The sequence below is a fragment of the Geotrypetes seraphini genome, chromosome 12 (genome assembly GCF_902459505.1).
Source record: "Geotrypetes seraphini chromosome 12, aGeoSer1.1, whole genome shotgun sequence".
Taxonomy (NCBI): domain Eukaryota; kingdom Metazoa; phylum Chordata; class Amphibia; order Gymnophiona; family Dermophiidae; genus Geotrypetes; species Geotrypetes seraphini.
In genome coordinates, this window is record NC_047095.1 from 85,229,466 (window position 1) to 85,250,027 (window position 20,562).

General features: G+C 48.0%; 1 protein-coding gene across 4 annotated transcripts in view; it reads right to left on the minus strand.

The window, feature by feature from the left end:
- The window catches only part of RASAL2 (RAS protein activator like 2), a 502,399-nt gene that overhangs the window by 167,074 nt on the left and 314,763 nt on the right, over nt 1-20,562 (minus strand). The gene's annotated exons all lie outside the window — the stretch shown is intronic.

Consider the following 20,562-nt stretch of genomic DNA (forward strand, 5'->3'; position numbering starts at 1 on the left):
CTGTGCATCCCTGGCTCTTGTGACAATGGCACTGGACGCGCAGAGAGCAGGTTCCAGCTGCGCTTTACAGGCGCGAGCAGGACATTCTGTAAGACTAGGCTAAAAAACTGCTCATCTCTCACATCTTTCTCTTCCTGGGGAAATGGACGGTGAGATTTACCTAGTCTCATGCTGTTCCTGCTGCCTCTGCCATCTCTGTTCTGGCTTTTATTTTCTAGAGGTTCTGAAATTGCTTACAGTTCGCAGCTGGTAGACGATTATCGCTTTTCAAGAGAGCTAATAATTGCAGGGCTTTTGATGGGCGAGGGTACAGAGAGATAGACGAGGGGTTTGAACCTCAAAGCACTCATCCCTTTTCAGTGTCATTCATGTCTTCTCTGATTGGTCAGAGGCAAGGGGGGAGCGCGCATACAGTTAGGAATAGAATACGGTAAGTGTAGGAAAGGAGGGGTATATATAACAACGAAGGATATTATGGATTGGGATTAGGATCTCCTTGGAACTTATATAGTTAAGACTGTAACCAACCATTTGAAAATAAATAACAGAAAATAGTTATACAGTATATGAACCAGCGATTTTCAGGGTGAAAGTTTTGAAACTTTGATTTTGAAGGAGAAAGCATGGAAGCAGAGTGAATATTGGTAAACGCTGAACTTTTTTTTCAGTACAGCATAAGTAAAAGAACTTTAATCATGATGTAATTTTGGGGGCGGAGTCAGCCGATGAAAAATCGCGAATATGTGAAACCGCGAGTGCCAAAACCGTGAATACGGAGGGAGTAGTGTATATGCAAATAAATAAATAAAATCAATTGATAAGTAGATTAGTTTAGAAGAGAGGGGCCACCAATAGTTGTGTTTACAATGTCACCCTGAGAACTATTTGTTTTTCAGTTAAACTAAGCAAATTTTCAAGTGGTAGATACTTTATTCCTTTTTTTTCCCTTTTTTTTTTAGTACAGCTGGTTTTTTCCAGAGATAAAGGATATATCTGTAGTATTTTTTTCTCTCCTAAGGTTGGATGACTATGATAATACTGGCGACTCCATTATTAGAGGTATACCTCTGGGAGTTTTGAGGGTTTTTTTTGGAATGCTTATTGGTTTAGTAGTTACTCTTGTACTATTCCTCAATTTCTGCAAACTGTACTTACTCCTGGTGGAATTCTGCATAAAATTTTGAAAATTCTGCCCACAATATCTCAAAATTCTGCAAAGTTTAGTGTTTTACGTAGAATTCCCTTATGCTGAGGCCTGCTTTTTCCTTTCTCAGGCTTCATCTTCCTCAATTCCCTCTCTCACACCAACTGCAGTTCTGTCTCCCTCTAAATCCCACTCCTCTCTCACATGAATCCCCTCCTTGGCCCCCACAGGCTGGCATCTCTCTCTCCCTTTCTCCACTGTCTAAGAATCTTTTTATCCCTCCCCATTCCCTTTCTGGTCTTGGTCATTCTCTCTTCCTCTCTCAAACATTCCCTCACTCCCACTTATGGGTCCAGCATCCATCACCTCTCGCTTGCACCCTGAATTCCTTCCCTATTCCTCATGATCTGGCATCTCTCTCTTCCCCTCTATCTATGGTCAAGCATCTCTTCCTTCTCACCCCCTTTTCTGGCCTTGGTCTCATTCTCACCCCCTTTCCCTTATACTTATGGGTCCAGTATCCATGTCCCTGCCCTCTCCTCCTCCCCCTGTAGATCTAGCATCCAAGTTCCTTCCTCCCCCCCAGATGTAGTGCAGCATCCATGTCCCCACCCCTCTCCTCCTCCCCCTGCAGGTTTATAATCCATGCTCTACTTGCAGTCCAGGATCCATGTCCCCTCCTCAACCCCCCTCTCCCCAATCCACCCACACTTGCAGTCCAGCAACCATGTCCCCTCTTCTTTCCCCCATCACAGCCTAGCATCCATGTTCCCCCCCCAAAAAAAAAATTGTGATCTAGCATCCATGTTCCGGTCCCCTCCTCCTCCTCCGCTTGGGTATGGCCTCTCTCCCTCCAACCAAATCCCCTCCCTCCCATGAGATGAGACATACCTGTGGGCCTCCCAGAGGCAGCTGGTAGAAGCAGCACTGTGAACGGGTTGCTTGCTATCTACAGGAAGTGATGCGGCAGAGGGAAGACCCTGGCAGGGCTGGATGCAAACAGCCCGTTCTCATTGCTGCCTCTGCTGCTTCCTTGGTAGGCCCCCAGGTATGTCTGATCTTATGGTGGGTGGGTGGGGGTGTTGATCAAAGGAACAGAGGCCAGACCCGCACAGGGGAGAAGGAGGTTTGTGTAGAATTCTGCACAGATGGGGAATTCTGTGCTGCGCAGTTACATAGAATTCTGCCAGGAGTATGTACTAGAGTATTTGTTCAATGAGGGGCATGAGTTATCAAAAAAATGCATAAGATGGAAAATGAGGAGACAACAAAATAGACTAGCATATTTGGTAGTATAGTGTTTTTATTCTCTCAGGTATAAAAAAGGCAGGTGAAAGGATCACCAGCATGGTTTGTTTATGGACTGGCCCTGCCACTAGGTAGACTAAGCATCTGTCTAGAATGGACAGAATTTGGGGAGTAGCAGTGCAGCTTTAAACCTGTTGTGAGCTAGTGTATTCCCTTTAAGCCTAGGTCTGAACTGAAATGCTGCCATATCATAGGAGTATGGGATTATGCAGTGTTTGAGTACAGGTATGTGTTTGAAGGCTCTGTGCTGATTCTCCTTCTGGCTGGCGTCTCTCCTCCCCGCACCTCCCGGATCGCTCCAACGGCGGGGTCATGGACAGGTAGGCTTCCGTACATTTACGGACGTTGACGTCACGCATCTCATCGCATCAACTTCTGGGTGCCTTCCGGCCGGGGTACTGGATTTAGTGTGCCGCCGGCCAGAAAGTTTGCGAGACACTGCTATAGAGCAACAGAAGTGCACATATGAGAGAAGGAATGTGGCAGAGTTTAACAAAGAGGAGAGGAAATGTGGAAAAAAATAAAATAAATTAATAGGGAAAATCTAGAAAATAAAAGGCCTGAAAATAGGTGGGAATGTTGAAGATGGTGGCAGCAGGCCTAAAAAGAGAGGTGCTGTGTAAGTGATAAGAGTTATATGTGTTGAAAAGTGGCGGTAAGGGAAGGAGAGAAAACTAACAGATGTGAACCTCAAGTGAGCAGGAAGTCCCCCTGCCAAAACAACTAATCTGAACTCATATCTTTTGCCCCCTCAAATGAAGCAGGCAAACTGTGATTATGGGAAAGGGAAAAGTGGGGAGGATGCTAGACATGGAGTGTGGAAAAAAGACAGGATACTGGCAACCCGGGGGAGGGGAGGAAGGTTAGGTTAGGTTAGAAAGGTTAGGTTCTTACCTCGATAATCTTCCTTCTTGTAGATGTGTCTAGTAGTCCTGAATGCTAGGGCTATGTATCTGAACCTGCCAAGTTGCTTGCAGAAGGCTGTCAGTCATCTATGCCTCCTTCCCAGGAAGCTGCTCCTGCCCCCTCAGTTTGTACAAAAGCAATAAAGCAGCACTATAATGACAGACATTTTTTTCACAAATTTTTCACAGTTTGAAATAAAGTATTTTATATTCTAAACTCCTGGATCCAAGGATTGGCTCAACTTGGTGTATTTTGTGGATGCTGCACTTTTAATGCAATTGGCGGCTGCTTACCACAACCCACATTTGCAGAGGAAAAGGCCATTTTAATCCCTCTGGAAATCGAGGCCTTAGACGCTGGCCTCCCTTTCATAGCATGACTTTCAGAACAAAAAGGTGAACTGATATGCAAAACTCATTGATAACTTTGAAGTACTGGAGAAACACTCGCATAACATTCAGCATTTGCACCTTTTTCTTAGATCCTGAAGGGTGAAAAGTGAGCAAATGGACTTCCTGATAGATGTGGAATGCAGGGACTACTTTCGGTAAAAAGGAGGGAACTAAGGATAGCCCTGCTTCTGTAATCTTAAGGAACAGCTCCCTATAGGACAGAGCTTGCAACTCAGACACTCGTCTCACTGACAATTGCCACCAGAAACATCATCTTGACCATAAGATCCATAAAGGAAGTCTCTCAAAAAGATATAAAAAGGATGGAGTCGGTCCAGAGCAAGGCTATTAAAATGGTATGTGGTCTTCATCATAAGGCGTATGGGGACAGACTTAAAGATCTCAATCTGTATACTTTGAAGGAAAGGCAGGCGAGGCGAGATATGATAGAGACGTTTAAATACCTACGTAATGTAAATGCGCATGAGTCGAGTCTCTTTAATTTGAAAGGAAACTCTGCAGTGAGAGGGCATAGGATGAAGTTAAGAGGTGATAGGCTCTGGAGTAATCTAAGGAAATACTTTTTTACAGAAAGGATGATAGATGCATGGAACAATCTCACAGAAGAGGTGATGAAGACAAAGTCTGTATCTGAATTCAAAAGGGCCTGGGATAGGCATGTGGGATCTCTCGGAGAGAGAAATAGATAATGGTTACTGTGGATGGGCAGACTAGATGGGCCATTTGGCCTTTATCTGTCATCATGTTTCACCCCCAGATTTGGTGAGCCTGGCATGGAATGCCTATTTGAACTGCCAAGGGTCCTCAGTATCTGTGTTAAGCATGATGGATGTGGAAGCACAGGGAATCTCCCTTCAGCATGCGCTTTGACCCGATGAGGACACAGCTGGACCAGGATGTTCAGTCTGACATAGACTGGGAGGTTGGAAAGTCCGATTCCATGTCATTATTGTCCCAGGATATAGTTTCTCTGACAGAGTCTGGTTCTCTGCATGAGAATAGTGGTCAAGAAGTGGTAATGGCCCTGGACCGGGAGAAGACCCCCATGGTGCGCCTACTAATCAAAGCCTCTGCACTCTCGGGCATTATATGTACCTTACTGTGAAGCTGGAAGTTCTTTGAGGCCCCTCCTTGCAGTGCTCAGCTGGCTCAGTTACTTTGACTGCGTTCCTTTCCTCACATCTGGACATCACAAAGCTGGTCATGGACCACTGGGAGAAACCAGAGGGGTCCCTGCGAGTGGCTAAGACTATGTCCAAGCTTTACCCTATGGCTCCAGATTTCCAACCACTGTCTGTTCATCTGAAGGTGAATTCGCTGGTGGCAGATCACCCAATGAACATCCTTGCCTAGTGAAGAAGGTGTGATATTAAAGGATACTCAGGACCGTAAAGTGGAAATGGTCCTCAAAACAATTTGAAGCTTTGGCCATGGCTTCTTTAGTGGCATGTGCTTGCCTCACCTGACTATCTCGAGTCCTGGCCTCAGAGGAAGATGAAGACCCCCAAATGCTTCTATCTTGGTTGAATTATATTTAGCGGACGCTCTGTATGACATCATCAGAGTCATGAGCAAGGAGTCAGCATATGCTGTCTTTGCCCAACAGATGCTCTGGATCAGACAGTAGGCATGAGATTCAGCCTCTAAAGCTACACTGAGCAGGCTTCCCCTTCAGGTTAGATGCTATTTGGCAAGGGTCTGGATGACCTGATAGCCAGTGTCCTCACTGGACTGCAGATCCCAGATGGCTCGGAGTCTGGTACGGGAAACCAAGTGATGCAGAGGTCACAGCAGAGGTTCAGCAGGGGAAGGAGAAGTTTCCAAGTTTATTAGTTTTTAATATACCGACCATCAAACAAATGTCTGGCCGGTTAACAATAAAATTTAAAAAGGTAGATGAAAATAATAATAGGCATTTAAAAAATTAAATAGAGTGAACATAGATGACAAAGACTAGACAAACTTGAAGGTGAGGGTAAGAGGGAAGGAGGGGGAGAAGTTACATAATTGAGAAGAAAGGAGAAGGTGGGGTAGGGATAAAACGAAAGGGTAGGGGCGCTTTGTTGAAGCAAATAGTTGCTTGAAGAAAAGAGGAAGTGATAAAAGAGAAGGAGAAAGAAAAAAAAAAAAAAAAGGGGAGATCTAAGTACAGTCGAATGCGTCCCGAAATAAGAAAGTCTTTAGACTAGTTTTGAAATTGACTAATTGTTGTTCGTCGCGGAGTTGTTGTGGCAGAGAGTTCCATAATGTAGGGGCAGTTACTGCGAAATTTGTTTTCCGGGTGTAATAAAAGTCTTTTAGGGAGGGAATGAAGAGAAGTTTTTGATCAGTTGACCTTAGAGTGTGTGGGGAACATTGTGGTATGATAAGTTTATCAAGAAATGAGGGTTGGTGAGAGAGTTTTATTTTAAAGGAAAGTAAGATGATTTTATAAGTGATGCGGTGGGTGATAGGGAGCCAATGAGCCTCTTTTAAAAGAGGAGTGACATGCTCGAATTTGCCTATTTTGTAAATAAGTTTTATTGCAGTATTTTGTATTAATTGTAGACGTCGGATTTCTTTTTGGGGGAGACCGTTGAGAAGAGAATTACAATAATCTAAGTGAGAAATAACTAATGAATGAATCAGAATATTAATTGAATCGGTATCTAGGATGGAAGTTAGTGATCGAATGATGCGGAGTTTAAAGAAGCAGATTTTTACGACCGAACTAATGTGGTCATGGAAAGCTAGATCTCTATCAAAGATGATACCTAATAGTTTTATTTTAGTCTCCATTTGTATTGGAATAGATTTAATAGAAATTGTTCCCAGTAAAGATTCAGATGTTTTGATTGGAAGTAGGAGCCCACGGGTTTTATCAATATTAAGGGAGAGTTTGTTTGAGTAGAGCCAGTCCAATTTATTGTTTATATCTTTTACGTGTAAGATGTTTGAAGTTGTATATCATCTGCATAGGCAAAGATAGTGAATCCTATAGATTGTGCCAGTGTAAGAAGAGGAGATAGAAAGATGTTAAATAGTAATGGAGATAGAATTGAACCTTGTGGGACTCTGAAGGTTTGTGATATGGTTGAAGAAGTTTCATTTTTTACGTGGACTTTAGAGCTACGTTCGTGAAAGTAAGATATAAACCAAGAAAGAGCGGAACTTGTAATACCGCAGTCTTTTAGTCTGGTAATAAGAAGAGTGGTCGATAGTGTCAAAGGCTGCGGACAGGTCGAGAGCTTCTGGCTCTCGCCTCTCCAGCCCCTAAGAAAGCACAATAATTACAGGATAGGGGCCAAGCCTCCTCCTTCCCCAGATAGGTGGCAGGCTCTCGTCCTATTGGTTGGTCTGGACTCATTTGGCGCAGACCGTTAGATCCTAGAAGTTGTTTGAGAAGGTTACAAAATCAAGTTCTGTGCCTACCCTCCAGACATTTTTGTAGATTCTCCGAATGGCCGGCTGGAGAGAGCCCTGAGTCCAGTAGTGCAAAGGCTACTGAATCTTTGTGCTATAGAGCCAATCTCAGACAAAGAATCAGGCTCAGATAGATACTACATATACTTCGTGCCAAAGAAAGGCTCAGATGACTGGAGGCCAATTCTGGACCTCACATTAGTCAATGCTGCACTCAAAGTGCCGCACTTCTGCATGGAGACCGTTCAGTTAGTCATAGCGGCAGTAGCTTTGGGGAAATTTCTTGCTTCACTATAAACAAGCCTGTACAGCTAGAATTCTCATAAACAAAATATCCAAAAGCTGTAAACAAAACAGTGAAGAGAAAAGTGGCATATAACAAACAAATGACAGGAGGAAAAGCCTCAGAATCCCATTAGGGAAGACACCTTCTCCTTAGAGAGGGTAAATAATGTCATCAGAATTTCTTGCCTATCCTTTTCTTTTTTAATTCTTTATTTATTTTTAAAAACTTACAATAAGTGTGCCAGTATATAAAAACATTTTAAACTCAGATACAACACTTAATATTCAGAATTTATCTCCCCCCTCCCCTCTAATCAATAACAATCTTTAAACACAGAAAACATATAATAATCCCCATCCCCACATTCCTTACATTTATACAAAGTCCAAAATCTACCCCCTCCCCACACCTTGGACATGCATAGTTAAGGGGAAAAATAATATTCATTCATTACAATAATTTGTTAATGGCTCCCAAATATCCTGAAATTTTCTAAAATTCCCCTGCTGTGTGGCTATTATCCTTTCCATTTTATATATGTGACATAAAGAGTTCCACCAGAAACTATAATTCAGTCTACCCCAATTTTTCCAATTATTATTTCTTGCCTATCCTGATTTGAAGAAAGCCTATCTCCACATTTCCATTTTTCCGGCCCACAGGAGGTACTTGCGGTTTCATGTGCTGGAGCAGCATTTCCAGTTCTCTGTGCTCCCCTTTGGCCTAGCAACTGCACCTTGCACTTTTACCGAGGTCATGGTGGTAGCAGTGCACCTTCGCAAGGCAGGGATCCATGTGCACCTATATTTGGCTGATTGGCTAATCAGAGCCCCATCCAGAGAGGAAGAAGAATGGGAAGTTTCAAGAGTGATCCATCTCCTCCAGTGCCTGGGTTGGATAGTCAACTTCAAGAAGAGTCAGCTGGAGTCAACCCAGCGCTTGGAGTACCTGGAAGTTTTTCTCGACATGGCCTTCTACCAGATATTTCTTCCAGAGCCACACAGACTGAAGCCCCAGGAGCAGATTTTTGGACCTTTTACAATCTGACTCCCATGGCATGATATTATCCACAGGTCCTGGGGTCAATGACGACAGCCAAAGAGGTGGTCCCTTGGGCAAGAACACACATGAGTCCTCTCCAAGACTCTCTTCTCTCTCGTTAGTCTCCTTAGATGGACTCACTTCAGCAATCACTTTCATGGTTGCCGGAAGTGAGGAACAGCCTGCGGTACTGGCTGCAGAAAACTTGAGTGGCATGCCTCTCTGCATTTCCTCCTAGGAAATACCAACGACCAATGCCAGCATTTATGATTGGGAGGGATCATTGCAACGGACACCCAGTTCAGGGTCATCGGTCACTGGCTCAGCAAAAGTGGTCCATTAATTGTCTAGACCTCAGAGCCATTCGGCTAGCACTTCAGGCACTGGAAAAGTCTCTGGAAGGCAAGGCAGTTGGGGGTCTTTTCAGACAATGTGACAGTGGTGGCAACAGGAAAGGAGGCATCAGAAGTGCCCCATTAAGCCTAGAAGCTCAACTCCTCTTTCAGTGGGCAGAAGTTCATTTGCAGGCTCTAGGCCACGCACATAGCGGGAACGAAAAATATGCAGGCTGACTTTCTCAGTCAGCAGACTCTTGACCCAAGGGAAAGGTCACCGTCTCCATTGTTTGGTAGTGGGGACATTAACAGCTGGATCTGATGTCCTCAGCAGTAAACACAAAGTGGGGTTGCTTTTGCAGCCAAAGATATGAGCCCGGAAGCATGGGGGCTTGGCTTGTTAGTCTAACCATGGCCAAAGAAGGGACTCTTGTTTGTGTGCCCTGTGGCCCATACTAGGATTGCAAGTCATCCGGAGTTGGTAGTCCTAGTGGTGTCCAGTTGGCTGCGCAGACCATGGTATGAGGACCTAGTTCACTTCCAGAGGGACAAAGCCCTCGACTGCTAGTGGATCTTCTCACTCAGGGACTGGTCCCCATAGAGAATTCGGAACACTTTGAGTTTAACACATGGCTCTTGAGCAGGAAGCCCTGATGAGCAAGGGTTACTCAGACATGGTCATTGCCACGCTGCTTAGAACTAAGAAGCCATCAATAGTGGCAACCTGGTGTGCTGTGGATGATGTAGAGCCCCTTGTGAGCTTCAATTTTGGTAGTCCTGGACTTTTTGCAAGAGGGACTTCAGAAGGGTCTGTTGGTTGGATCGCTGAAAGTGCAGATAGTAGGCATTTCCTGTTTCCGGTCTATGGATCAACAAATTGTCCTAAACAAAAGCAGCTGAGGCTGATTGGCAATTAAGCATAGAAGAATAAATTTGTGACAGTTTGGTATCCATCATGCCAATTTTAGCATCCATATCATGAAATTTATCAACAGTGTGCTGAGAGAACCTACAAAGCTGTGGATTAGTAGTTTTTATATATTCTTCCTTCCTAATTACCACTTGCCAAATGTTTTTCAAAGAAATTTCCTGAGGCTAAACAATTTGGTCATGTTAGGCCAAACCACCATTGTTGGAATCACACCAACAGCTTCTGGTTGCAAAGAAAATAGCAGACATCTGTAAATCTGTAGACATCTTGTCCTTTGGGACCACACCAGCTTCGGAAGAGGTCCCTAAAGGACCAACAGGAATAAAAGGAGGGGAATGAATGGATCTTCTACCTTCACTCAATGAGGCACCAGAAGTAGATAAATCATCTGCAGCTGAAGAAGGGAGTTGCACATAAACATGTTTGGCCATAGGGCCTGATGTCGAGTACTAGTACCCTTAATCTTCCCTTTACGTTACACCATTGTAATAAAGAAAAAGAAACAATAGCTTGGACCAGTATTCCAGCTCCTTTCATCTCCTAAGGGGCTCCCAAGGGGCCTAATGTGCCCCTGTGGCACACCCCTTAAGGCTCACCATGCATCACAGGTACACCCTTCTTATAAGCTGGTATCTCAGCGGTGATGGATTATGTCATATGCCACTGCCTCTCACAGTCCTGTTCTCATTCCCTGGTGGATCCAAAAAGAATAGCAGTTTCCTCCTAGAGTCTCATGGAGGCACACAGCACAGTTACTTACCGTAACAGGTGTTATCCAGGGACAGCAGGCATATATTCTCACATGTGGGTGACGTCATCTACGGAGCCCCGATGCGGAAGCATTTTCAAGCAAACTTGATTGAAGATTTAAGTTTGCTCTGCTGCTCCACGCATGCGTGCCTTCCTGCTCCACTAGGGGGTGCATCCCCTCGTGGTCTCCAGTTCACTTAACTAGCCAAGAAGCCAACCTCGGGGAGGTGGGCGGGTTGTGAGAATATATGCCTGCTGTCCCTGGATAACACCTGTTACGGTAAGTAACTGTGCTTTATCCCAGGACAAGCAGGCATGATATTCTCACATGTGGGTGACCTCCAAGCTTACTGAAGAGGGATGGAGGGAAGTTGGCAATTTAAGCAAATAGATTTCGCAACACCGATTGGCCGAACCGGCCATCGCTTCTGGACAGGGAGTCCAGACAGTAGTGGGAGGTGAAGGTATGAACCGAAGACCACGTGGCAGCCTTGCAGATTTCCTCAATAGGTGTGGACCTGAGGAAGGCTACGGAGGCTGCCATCGCTCGGACTTTGTGTCCCGTTACTCGACCATGCAGCGCGAGACCAGCCTGAGCGTAGCAAAAGGAGATGCAATCGGCCAACCAGTTGGACAAGGTGCGTTTGGAAACTGGGTGACCTAACCGGTTTGGGTCGAAGGACAAAAACAGTTGTGGGACTTTCCGGTGTGGCTGAGTGCGTTGGAGGTAAAAGGCCAACGCTCTTTTGCAGTCAAGAGTGTGGAGCGCCACTTCTCCGGGGTGAGAGTGGGGCTTGGGAAAAAACACAGGTAAGACAATGGACTGATTGAGATGGAAATCAGACACTACTTTAGGTAGGAACTTTGGATGGGTGCGGAGTACCACCTTGTCGTGATGGAATACCGTGAAGGGTGGGTCCGCTACCAGAGCTTGTAGCTCGCTAACCCGCCGTGCGGACGTGAGCGCGAGTAGGAAAATTACCTTCCAAGTGAGGAATTTTGGATGGCATTTGTCTAGGGCACAGGTGTCAAAGTCGGTCCTCGAGGGCCAGAATCCAGTCGGGTTTTCAGGATTTCCCCAATGAATCTGCATGAGATCTATTTGCATGCACTGCTTTCAATGCATATTCATTGGGGAAATCCTGAAAACCCGACTGGATTCCGGCCCTCGAGGAGGGACTTTGACACCCCTGGTCTAGGGGCTCAAATGGAGGTTTCATTAGTTGAGCCAGAACCACGTTAAGGTCCCAAACCACCGGGGGAGGTTTGAGAGGGGGGTGGACGTTCAGCAGACCCTTCATGAAGCGAGTGACTAAGGGATGGAGCGAGAGGGCTTTCCCTTCCAGGGGCTGATGAAAGGCCGCAATCGCACTGAGGTGTACTCGAATGGAGTTGGTCTTTAGGCCGGAATGAGATAGTTGAAGTAGATAGTCAAGGACCAGGGGGACGGGGACCGACACCGGGTCCTGGCTGTGGGAGGAGCACCAGGTTGAGAATCTGGTCCACTTTTGGGAGTAGCAGGTTCTCGTCGAGGTTTTTCTAGAGGCCTCCAATATCTCCTTGACTGATTGAGACACGGGGAGAGCAGTCAGGGGGAGAGAAACCAAGCATTCAGATGAAGAGATTGAAGATTGGGATGTAACAGTGAACCCTGACCCTGTGACAGTAGAGAGGGAAACAGAGGCAGAGGCAGTGGATCTCTGACACTGAGTTGAAGTAGAAGGGAAAACCACGGCTGGCGTGGCCAGCGAGGGGCAATCAGGATCAGGGTGGCTTGTACTGTTTTCAGATGGACAAGGGTCCGCAGTATCAGAGGAAACGGCGGGAACGCGTACAGGAACCTTCCCTCCCAGTCGAGGAGGAAGGCGTCGGCCTCGAGTCGGTCCGGGGAGTATATCCGGGAGCAGAAGAGAGGCAGCTTGTGATTGTGAGGGGACGCGAACAGGTCTATTTGAGGCGTCCCCCACCGTTCGAACACTCCTCGTAGGGCCTGAGAGTGTAGTGACCACTCGTGTGGCTGGAGGAGGCGGCTGAGTCTGTCCGCCAGGCAGTTTTGTTCTCCTTGTATGTACACCGCCCGAAGGAAGGTGTTGTTGGAGATTGCCCATTTCCAGAGGCGTAGGGCTTCCCGACAAAGGGGCCAAGACCCTGTGCCCCCTTGTTTGTTTACGTAGTACATCGCTACTTGGTTGTCGGTTCGGATGAGAACCACTCGGTCACGGAGCAGATGTTGGAAGGCTACAGCTGCGAGGTAGATGGCCCGAAGTTCTAGCACGTTGATGTGGCAGCGACGGTCTTGTGCTGACCACATTCCTTGGGTGCGTAGGCCGTCCAGATGGGCTCCCCAAGCGTACTCCGACGAGTCCGTGGTGAGTACCTTGCTGTGGGGTGGGGTGAGGAAGAGCAAACCTTTGGAAAGATTTGAAGAGTCGGCCCACCAGCGGAGCGATCGTTGCAATGAAGGAGTCACTGTCACGGAGTGGTCGATCGGGTCCCGTTCTTGACGCCATTGAGACGCCAGTGTCCATTGAGGGATTCTCAGATGGAGGCGGGCGAATGGTGTGACATGGACGGTGGAGGCCATGTGGCCCAGAAGGGTCATCATCTGTCGAGCTGATACTGAGGTCAGCCGAGAGATCCTTCGGCTCAGACTTACTAACGCCTCCAGGCGCGGAGGGGGGAGGAAGGAACGGAGGCGAACCGTGTCCAGCGTGGCCCCGATGAACTGTAGGGACTGCGAGGGGCATAGTTGAGATTTTGGGAAGTTTATTTCAAACCCCAGACTTTGTAGGTAGGTAATAGTCTGTTGGGTCGCTGAGATAACCCCTTCCTTGGACGGGGCTTTGATTAGCCAGTCGTCCAGGTAGGGGAATACCTGGAGGCCCTGGGAACGTAAGGTTGCTGCTACCACCACGAGGCACTTGGTGAAGACCCGAGGTGATGATGCTAGTCCGAAGGGGAGGACTCGGTATTGTAGGTGCCACTCCCCTACTTGGAAACGCAAAAACTTGCGGTGAGCGGGGTGCACTGGGACATGTGTGTACGCCTCCTTGAGATCGAGGGAGCAGAGCCAGTCGCCCTCGTCGATCAGGGGGTAGAGTGTTGGTAGTGAGAGCATCCGAAACTTTTCCCGTACCAGGAATTTGTTGAGGCGTCTCAAGTCTAGTATTGGGCGTAGGTCTCCCGTTTTTTTCGGTACCAGGAAGTAACGGGAGTAGAAGCCCTTCCCCCGTTGGTCGGGGGGGACCTTCTCCACTGCTCTCAGGCGAAGCAGGTCTCGAGCTTCGGAGAGGAGTAGAGGTAGCTGAGTCCGGTTGGGAGGGCAATTCCTTGGGGGATTGTCCGGAGGAATGGCCCGAAAGTTGAGAGAGTACCCTGATGAGATCACGCCAAGGACCCATGCGTCCGACGTGAGTTGTTCCCAGCGAGGGTAAAAGGCTTTGAGTCGACCTCCGATGGGAAGGCGGTCTGGGACTATGGCGGAGGGGGCCCGCCCCCTCCGCGTGTCCCGTCAAAAGGACGGGGGTGGTCGCGGGCGGTTGAGACTTGGGCATGGCCCTGTGATGGGCTTGCGGACGTCTGGGTGGGGGCCGCGAGAAAGCAGGGGTGGACTTTTGTGGGTAGCGGCGCGGCGGGGCCCTGTATGGCCTGGGCGCTGGCGGTTTGGGCTTTTGCCGGACAAGGGAGGCAAACGAGCGTTCATGTTCGGAGAGGCGTTTTGTCGCCGCCTCGATAGTGTCATCGAACAATTCCTTTCCCACGCAGGGGAGGTTAGCCAACCGGTCCTGTAAGTTGGGGTCCATGTCGACCAGGCGCAGCCAAGCTAGTCGGCGCATGGCGATAGCGAAGGCTGCTTCTCTGGAGGAGAGTTCGAAGCCATCGTAGGCCGCGTGGAATAGATGAAGGCGCAGGTTGGAGAGGGACTCTAAAAGCAGGCCGAACGTTCCCTGCCGGGAGGCCAGTAGGTCAGTCTCAAAGGCTCTCAATAGTCCAATGAGGTGTTTGAGGTATGATGTGAAGGTGAAAGTGTAGCTTTGCACCCTAGAGGCCATCATTGCGTTTTGGTATAGTCTCCTGCCGAACTTGTCCAGGGTTCGGCCTTCTCGGCCTGGGGGGACCGCTGCTGAGACCCGGGACGGGTGAGCCTTTTTCAAGGAGGATTCCACTAGCAGCGATTGGTGGGAGAGCTGTGGTTGCTCGAATCCCGGGTAAGGTACTGTGCGGTACTTGGCCTCCATTTTGGAGGGTACGGCCGTGACCATGTAGGGGGTCTCCAGGTTCCTGAAGAAGGCCTGTTGGAGTACCGGGTTAGGTGGTAAGCGAAGGGACTCTCTGGGCAGTGATGGCATATCCAGCTCCGCCAGGTACTCCTTCGAGTATCTGGAGTCGGACTGGAGGTCTAATTCCAATGCGTGGCCCATGTCTTGGACAAAGCGAGTGAAGGATGGGCGGGATGTCCCTGGGGCCCCGTGCGGGGTCGGGGAACGAGACCTTCGTCGGGTGGAGAAGGATAAGGAGGCTTCCCTCGAGTATCGAGGTTCATGCTCTGATCCATGCTCCGAGGTTGGGGAAGCACTGTGAGAGTGTTCCGGGGTTGTCGATCTTCGGCGTCTCGAGGAGCCCCTCGGAGACGATGCCGGGGTTAGGGGTACCGATCGATGTCGGATTGGTGACCTCGATCCGGACTCTCTCGGAGAATACGTCCGAGGGGGAGTTCGGAGGATGCGTGGGTTGGAGAGTGATAACTCAGCCACCCTTAGTGGTCCTGTACGAGGTGTGGGAGAACGGCCTCGTAGGGTCGGTGAACCTCGGGCCTTCTTGGAGGTACGGCGGTTCGAGGTTTCTGTCGTTCTAGCCCGGCGTTTTGCCCCTCGGCGGTCCGCGGAGGGGGAACGTCTCGGGCGTCTCGGCGAGGAGTCCGAGGAGGATGGGATGCGGCGAGGATTGCGCACCTTTCCTCGAGGTTGTTCGGTGTGAGGCCCAGGCTGGTCTGGCACATTCGAGGTCGAGGCCGATTGAAATTGGGCCATTGCAGTGGACAGCTCCGACGTGATCATCGCTCGGAGTAGGTCCTGGAAGACGGGCACGGACAGCATCGAAGGCATGTCCACTGCCTCGGTGCGCTCCACCGGGGGCGACCTCGTATCAGAGTATTCCCGTGTGGTGGAGGCACGGCCCGAAGGCTTGGAGGGCTTAGACGGGGCTGTAAGCATGGGGCTTCCGCCATGCGTCGCCGTTGTCCCCGAGGCTGGCTTCTTCGCTGTTACAGAACCTGAAGAGGGAAGAGGGGACTTACCCGGAGCCGAGGTTTTCTGTTGTCCCGAGGACTTCGGGGTCGAGTCTCGAGGCGATGCCGCGGTATCCGGGGCCGAGGTCAAGGCCGGGGCCGACCTCGAGGCCGAGGTGGAGGGTTGGTCCGGGGTGAAGAGATCCGCCATGCGGGCTTTTCTTCGGCGGAGGGCCCGGTTTTGGAAAATAGCGCACTGGGGGCAGGAGTCGGTTGGATGAGTCGCCCCCAGACAGAGGATGCACCGGCGATGCGGATCTGTGAGAGAAAGGAGCCGCTCGCACCGGGTGCACTTTTTAAAGCCGGTCAAAGGCCGGGACATTAAATCGAAAGTAGCCGCGGCTCGATTAGCCACGCGGCCACGGGGACCCGGAAGCCTCCGGGTCGTTGAAAACGAAGCAGGAATCAAGTAAAAAGGTAAGGAATTCGCGCACAGCGACTTAATCGTGAAAAAACAAGAAAAAATCGCGGTGCTAGAAGGCAGTTGGGGCAGAGCCTGAAAAACACGGCTTCTAGGCTCGCGGAAAATTTTGAACTGGAGACCACGAGGGGATGCACCCCCTAGTGGAGCAGGAAGGCACGCATGCGTGGAGCAGCAGAGCAAACTTAAATCTTCAATCAAGTTTGCTTGAAAATGCTTCCGCATCGGGGCTCCGTAGATGACGTCACCCACATGTGAGAATATCATGCCTGCTTGTCCTGGGATAATGTTCTTTTAAGCAAAACTAGACCACCACTTCTCCAACCTGCTGATCACAACGTCCAACTACAGAACCTTCAGGAGAGAATTAAAAACCAAGTTATTCAGGAAATTTGTCAAGTCAAACTAACCTTCTCAATATATCCCCAGACCCTAATGCTTCTGTTAATTATCTTATAATCTTCACTGGGTATGCCCAGACCAATTCTTTTGTAATCCGCCTAGAACCGAAAGGTATTGGTGGAATAGAATGTAATGTAATCTCTGTGATGGTGGATGATGTCAAATGCCGCTACCTCTCATAGCCTCATTCTCACTCGCTGAGGAGGGGGCCAAAAAGAAGAGCAACTTCCTCCGACAGTCACACAGGCACACACTTCTTTTAAGCTGGTATCTCACCGGTGGCAGATAATGTCAGACACCACTGCCTCTCACATCCCTGTTCTCACTCTCAGGGGGTGTTCTGAAAGGAAGCGTAGCTTCCTATGACAGACATGCAGATACACTCTTCTTTTAAGCTGGTATCTACAGGTGGTGGACAATGTCAGATGCTGCCTCTTCTCACAGCCCCATTCTCACTCCATGGAGGGGGGGGGTGTCTAAAAAGAAGAGTAGCTTCCTCTGATAGCCACACAGACACCCTCTTCTTTTAAGCTGGTATCTTGGTGGCAGCAGATGATGTCAGATGCCAATGCCTCTTGCAGCCCTGTTCTCACTCCCTGGGAGGGAGTCTGAAAACAATAGCAGCTTCCTCTGACGGTCACACAGGCACACTCTTTTTATAAGCTGGTTTCTCGGTGGTGGTGGCAGATGATGTGAGATGCCGCTGCCTCTCACAGCCCTGTTCACACTCCTTGGGGGGGTCCGAAAAGAAGAACAACTTCCTTTCCTCCCATCCTGGAATCTTAACACTGTATTGCGGCCTCCAGAATTGTACACAATATTCTAAATGAGGTCTCACCAAAGTCTTATACGGGGGCATCAATACCTCCTTTTTCCTACTAGCCATTCCTCTCCCAATGCAACTTAGCATCCTTCTAGCTTTCGCCATCACCTTTCCAATCTGTTTGGCCACTTTAAGATCATCACATACAATCACACCCAAGCCCCGTTCTTCTGTCGTGCACATATGTTCTTCATTCCCTAATCTGTACCGTTCCCTCGGGTTTTTGCAGCCCAAATGCATGACCTTGCATTTCTTAGCATTAAATTTTAGCTGCCAAATTTCAGACCATTCTTCAAGCTTTGCCAGGTCTTTCTTCATGTTATTCACACCATCCGGCAGATTTTCGTATCATCCGCAAAGAGGCATATCTTATCAGACAACCCTTCAACAATATCGTTTATAAAAATGTTAAAAAGAACAGGCCCAAGAACAGAACCTTGAGGCACACCACTGGTAGCATCCCTTTCCTCAGAGCGATCTCCATTGATCACTACCCTCTGTTGCCTTCCACTCAACCAGTTCTTGACCCAGCCTGTCACTTTGGGACGTCTGTGTGGAGCACTGTCAAAGGCTTTGTTAAAATCTAAATACACCACATCTAGCGCACATCCTCTACCAATTCTCTGGTCACCCAGTCAAAGAAATTGATCAGATTTGTCTGACAAGACCTACCTCTAGTGAATCCATGTTGCCTCCGGTCCTGTAATCCACAGGATTCCAGAAACTTGACCATTCTCTGTTTTAAAAGTGTTTCCATTAATTTGCTTACTACAGAAGTCAGACTTACCGGCCTGTAATTCCCTACTTCTTCCTTACTTCCACTTTTCTGGAGAGGGACAACATCCGCCCTTCGCCAGTCTTCCGGTACCACTCCTGACTCTAGAGACTCAAAAAGGTCAGTCAGCAGATCTACCAGAACTTCCCTAAGTTCCTTCAGCACCCTAGGATGTACACCATCCGGCCCCATTGCTTTGTCTACCTTTATTTTAGCCTTGTACTGGAGGTCTCGAGGGCCCATACAGCCAATGCACCTTTGGAGGGCTCTGGAAAGGGTCTCTTTCTTTGGGGTTGTGCCTCCTGTGGTCCCCTGGCGGACTCAGAAGAGGCTGAGTCCAAGGCTCCCACCCCTCCCCGTGCGCTCTATCGCACGTGGGACCTGGATACTCCTCAGCCATCCATCCAGCACAAATCTGGAATGATATAGGGATAGGAAGGCCTGAGGGATTCATCCCTATTGATTTTAAGTAAAATCAAGGGGTTTGGGTCTTGAGGCAGATGGAGGTTTTAGGAAAAAAAGATAATTTAAAATCCAAGATGGCCACTGCTAGCAAAATCACACCAAATACAGCCTGTGGAGACTTCCCTGAAGTACAAAAAATGCAGGGAAAGGTGTTTTGGAGGTTGGGGATCTTGGCTCTGGCTGCAGAAACCTTCAAATTTCACTTTTGGAACACCCCCAATTTCCTCACAGGCTATAATAGTCTTACTCACTGTGTCATGTGTCTGCCTGCTTCAGCTTACACTACACTAAACCTTAAGTTTATATACCACATCCTCTCCATAAAGATAGAGCTTGGCACGGTTTACAGGTACTTTAATAAATAGGAGTACAGCTGGGACAAATGGAGAAGAACTGTACCTCAACTGATGTTGGACTGAGCCTCAACCTCTGGAAAACCTCACACCAAGAAGGGAGAGAAGACAACACAGCTGGCCAAACCAGGACAGAGCCAAACAGCCTGTGCTCAAGCTCCTGATAAATCAGGGATGTGAGCAGATACGCAGGGGATAGCCCCTGAGCTTCAAAAAATGCAAAATCAGACTGACTAGCTAGGTGTTCCTGAGGGCTGATCCTGCTAACAGCAGACTTCCGCAGTGTAAGTCTGCGTCTTCTCCCAAGCAGAGGTCCCAACAAGTGGGAACATCTGGGCACTGAGCCTCCAACTGAACACTAAGAAAAAATACCAGAAAATAATTTAACTGCAGAGCAGAGCAGGAACACTTCTAAGCAACTTGCTTGCAGAAAAAAAAACCTGAGGGAGCAGGAGCAGCTTCCTGGGAAGGAGTTCAAGGATGATTGACAGCATAACCTAGCGTTCAGGACTACTAGATACATTGCACTAGAATTCTGAGATGCCCTAAGGGAGGGGGGTTCACAGTGAAGTAGTTATCCTTCAGAGAGACATTTGCCCTTCCCCGTGTTCTTTCCTTACATGGTTTTCTTTCTGCTTCTCTAAGCACCAATTTTTGCAACTTTCATTCCCTTTTTCCTTGTGTATCCATTGTGTCTGTAAGTCTGTCGGTCTAACCCATTATACTTAAATTTTAATTAGTATGTCGAAAAATATGTTTATTTTTGTTTTACTGTAACTCGCTTAGTAAATTTTGAATAAGCGACTCATCAAATCAAAATAAAACTTGAAGGTTTGTCTAGGGTATCAGATATCCTCGGGCTGGCCCTCATTAGCTGTACTATAAACAATAAAGATAGTATGTTCCTCCTAAAGGGAGGGAAGATTGTGTGGCTGATAACTAGATTTCCTTAACATCTAACCTATGGAGAGGTTGGTTGGTATCAGTTAATGTCAAATATAATATTTATATTTTATTTTTTATTTATTTATTCAATTTTCTATACCGTTCTCCCAGGAGAGCTCAGAACGGTTTACATGAGTTTATTCAGGTACTCAAGCATTTTTCCCTGTCTGTCCTGGCAGGCTCATAATCTATCTAATGTACCTGGGGTAAAGGGGGGATTAAGTAACTTGCCCAGGGTCACAAGGAGCAGCGTGGGTTTGAACCCAAAACCCCAGGGTGATGAGGCTGTAGCTTTAACCACTGTGCCACACTCTCCCCATAAAACTATGGCTAAAGTAAATGTACCTTGGTTAGCACTCTGTAGATGCATATAGAATATGAGGCAACCCAACCTGTGGGCTGCTTTAATTGTTTTGTGAAAGGTGATATATCAAGCAGCAATAAGTAAACTAGGAGCCAAATGAATTTTGGTTTGGGCATCGAAACTGACCTAAAATTTGGGTTTCAGTCAAAAATTTCTGGTTCCAGAACAAAAACACAAGGTGTATTACTATTTTAACTAGTCCATCATATTA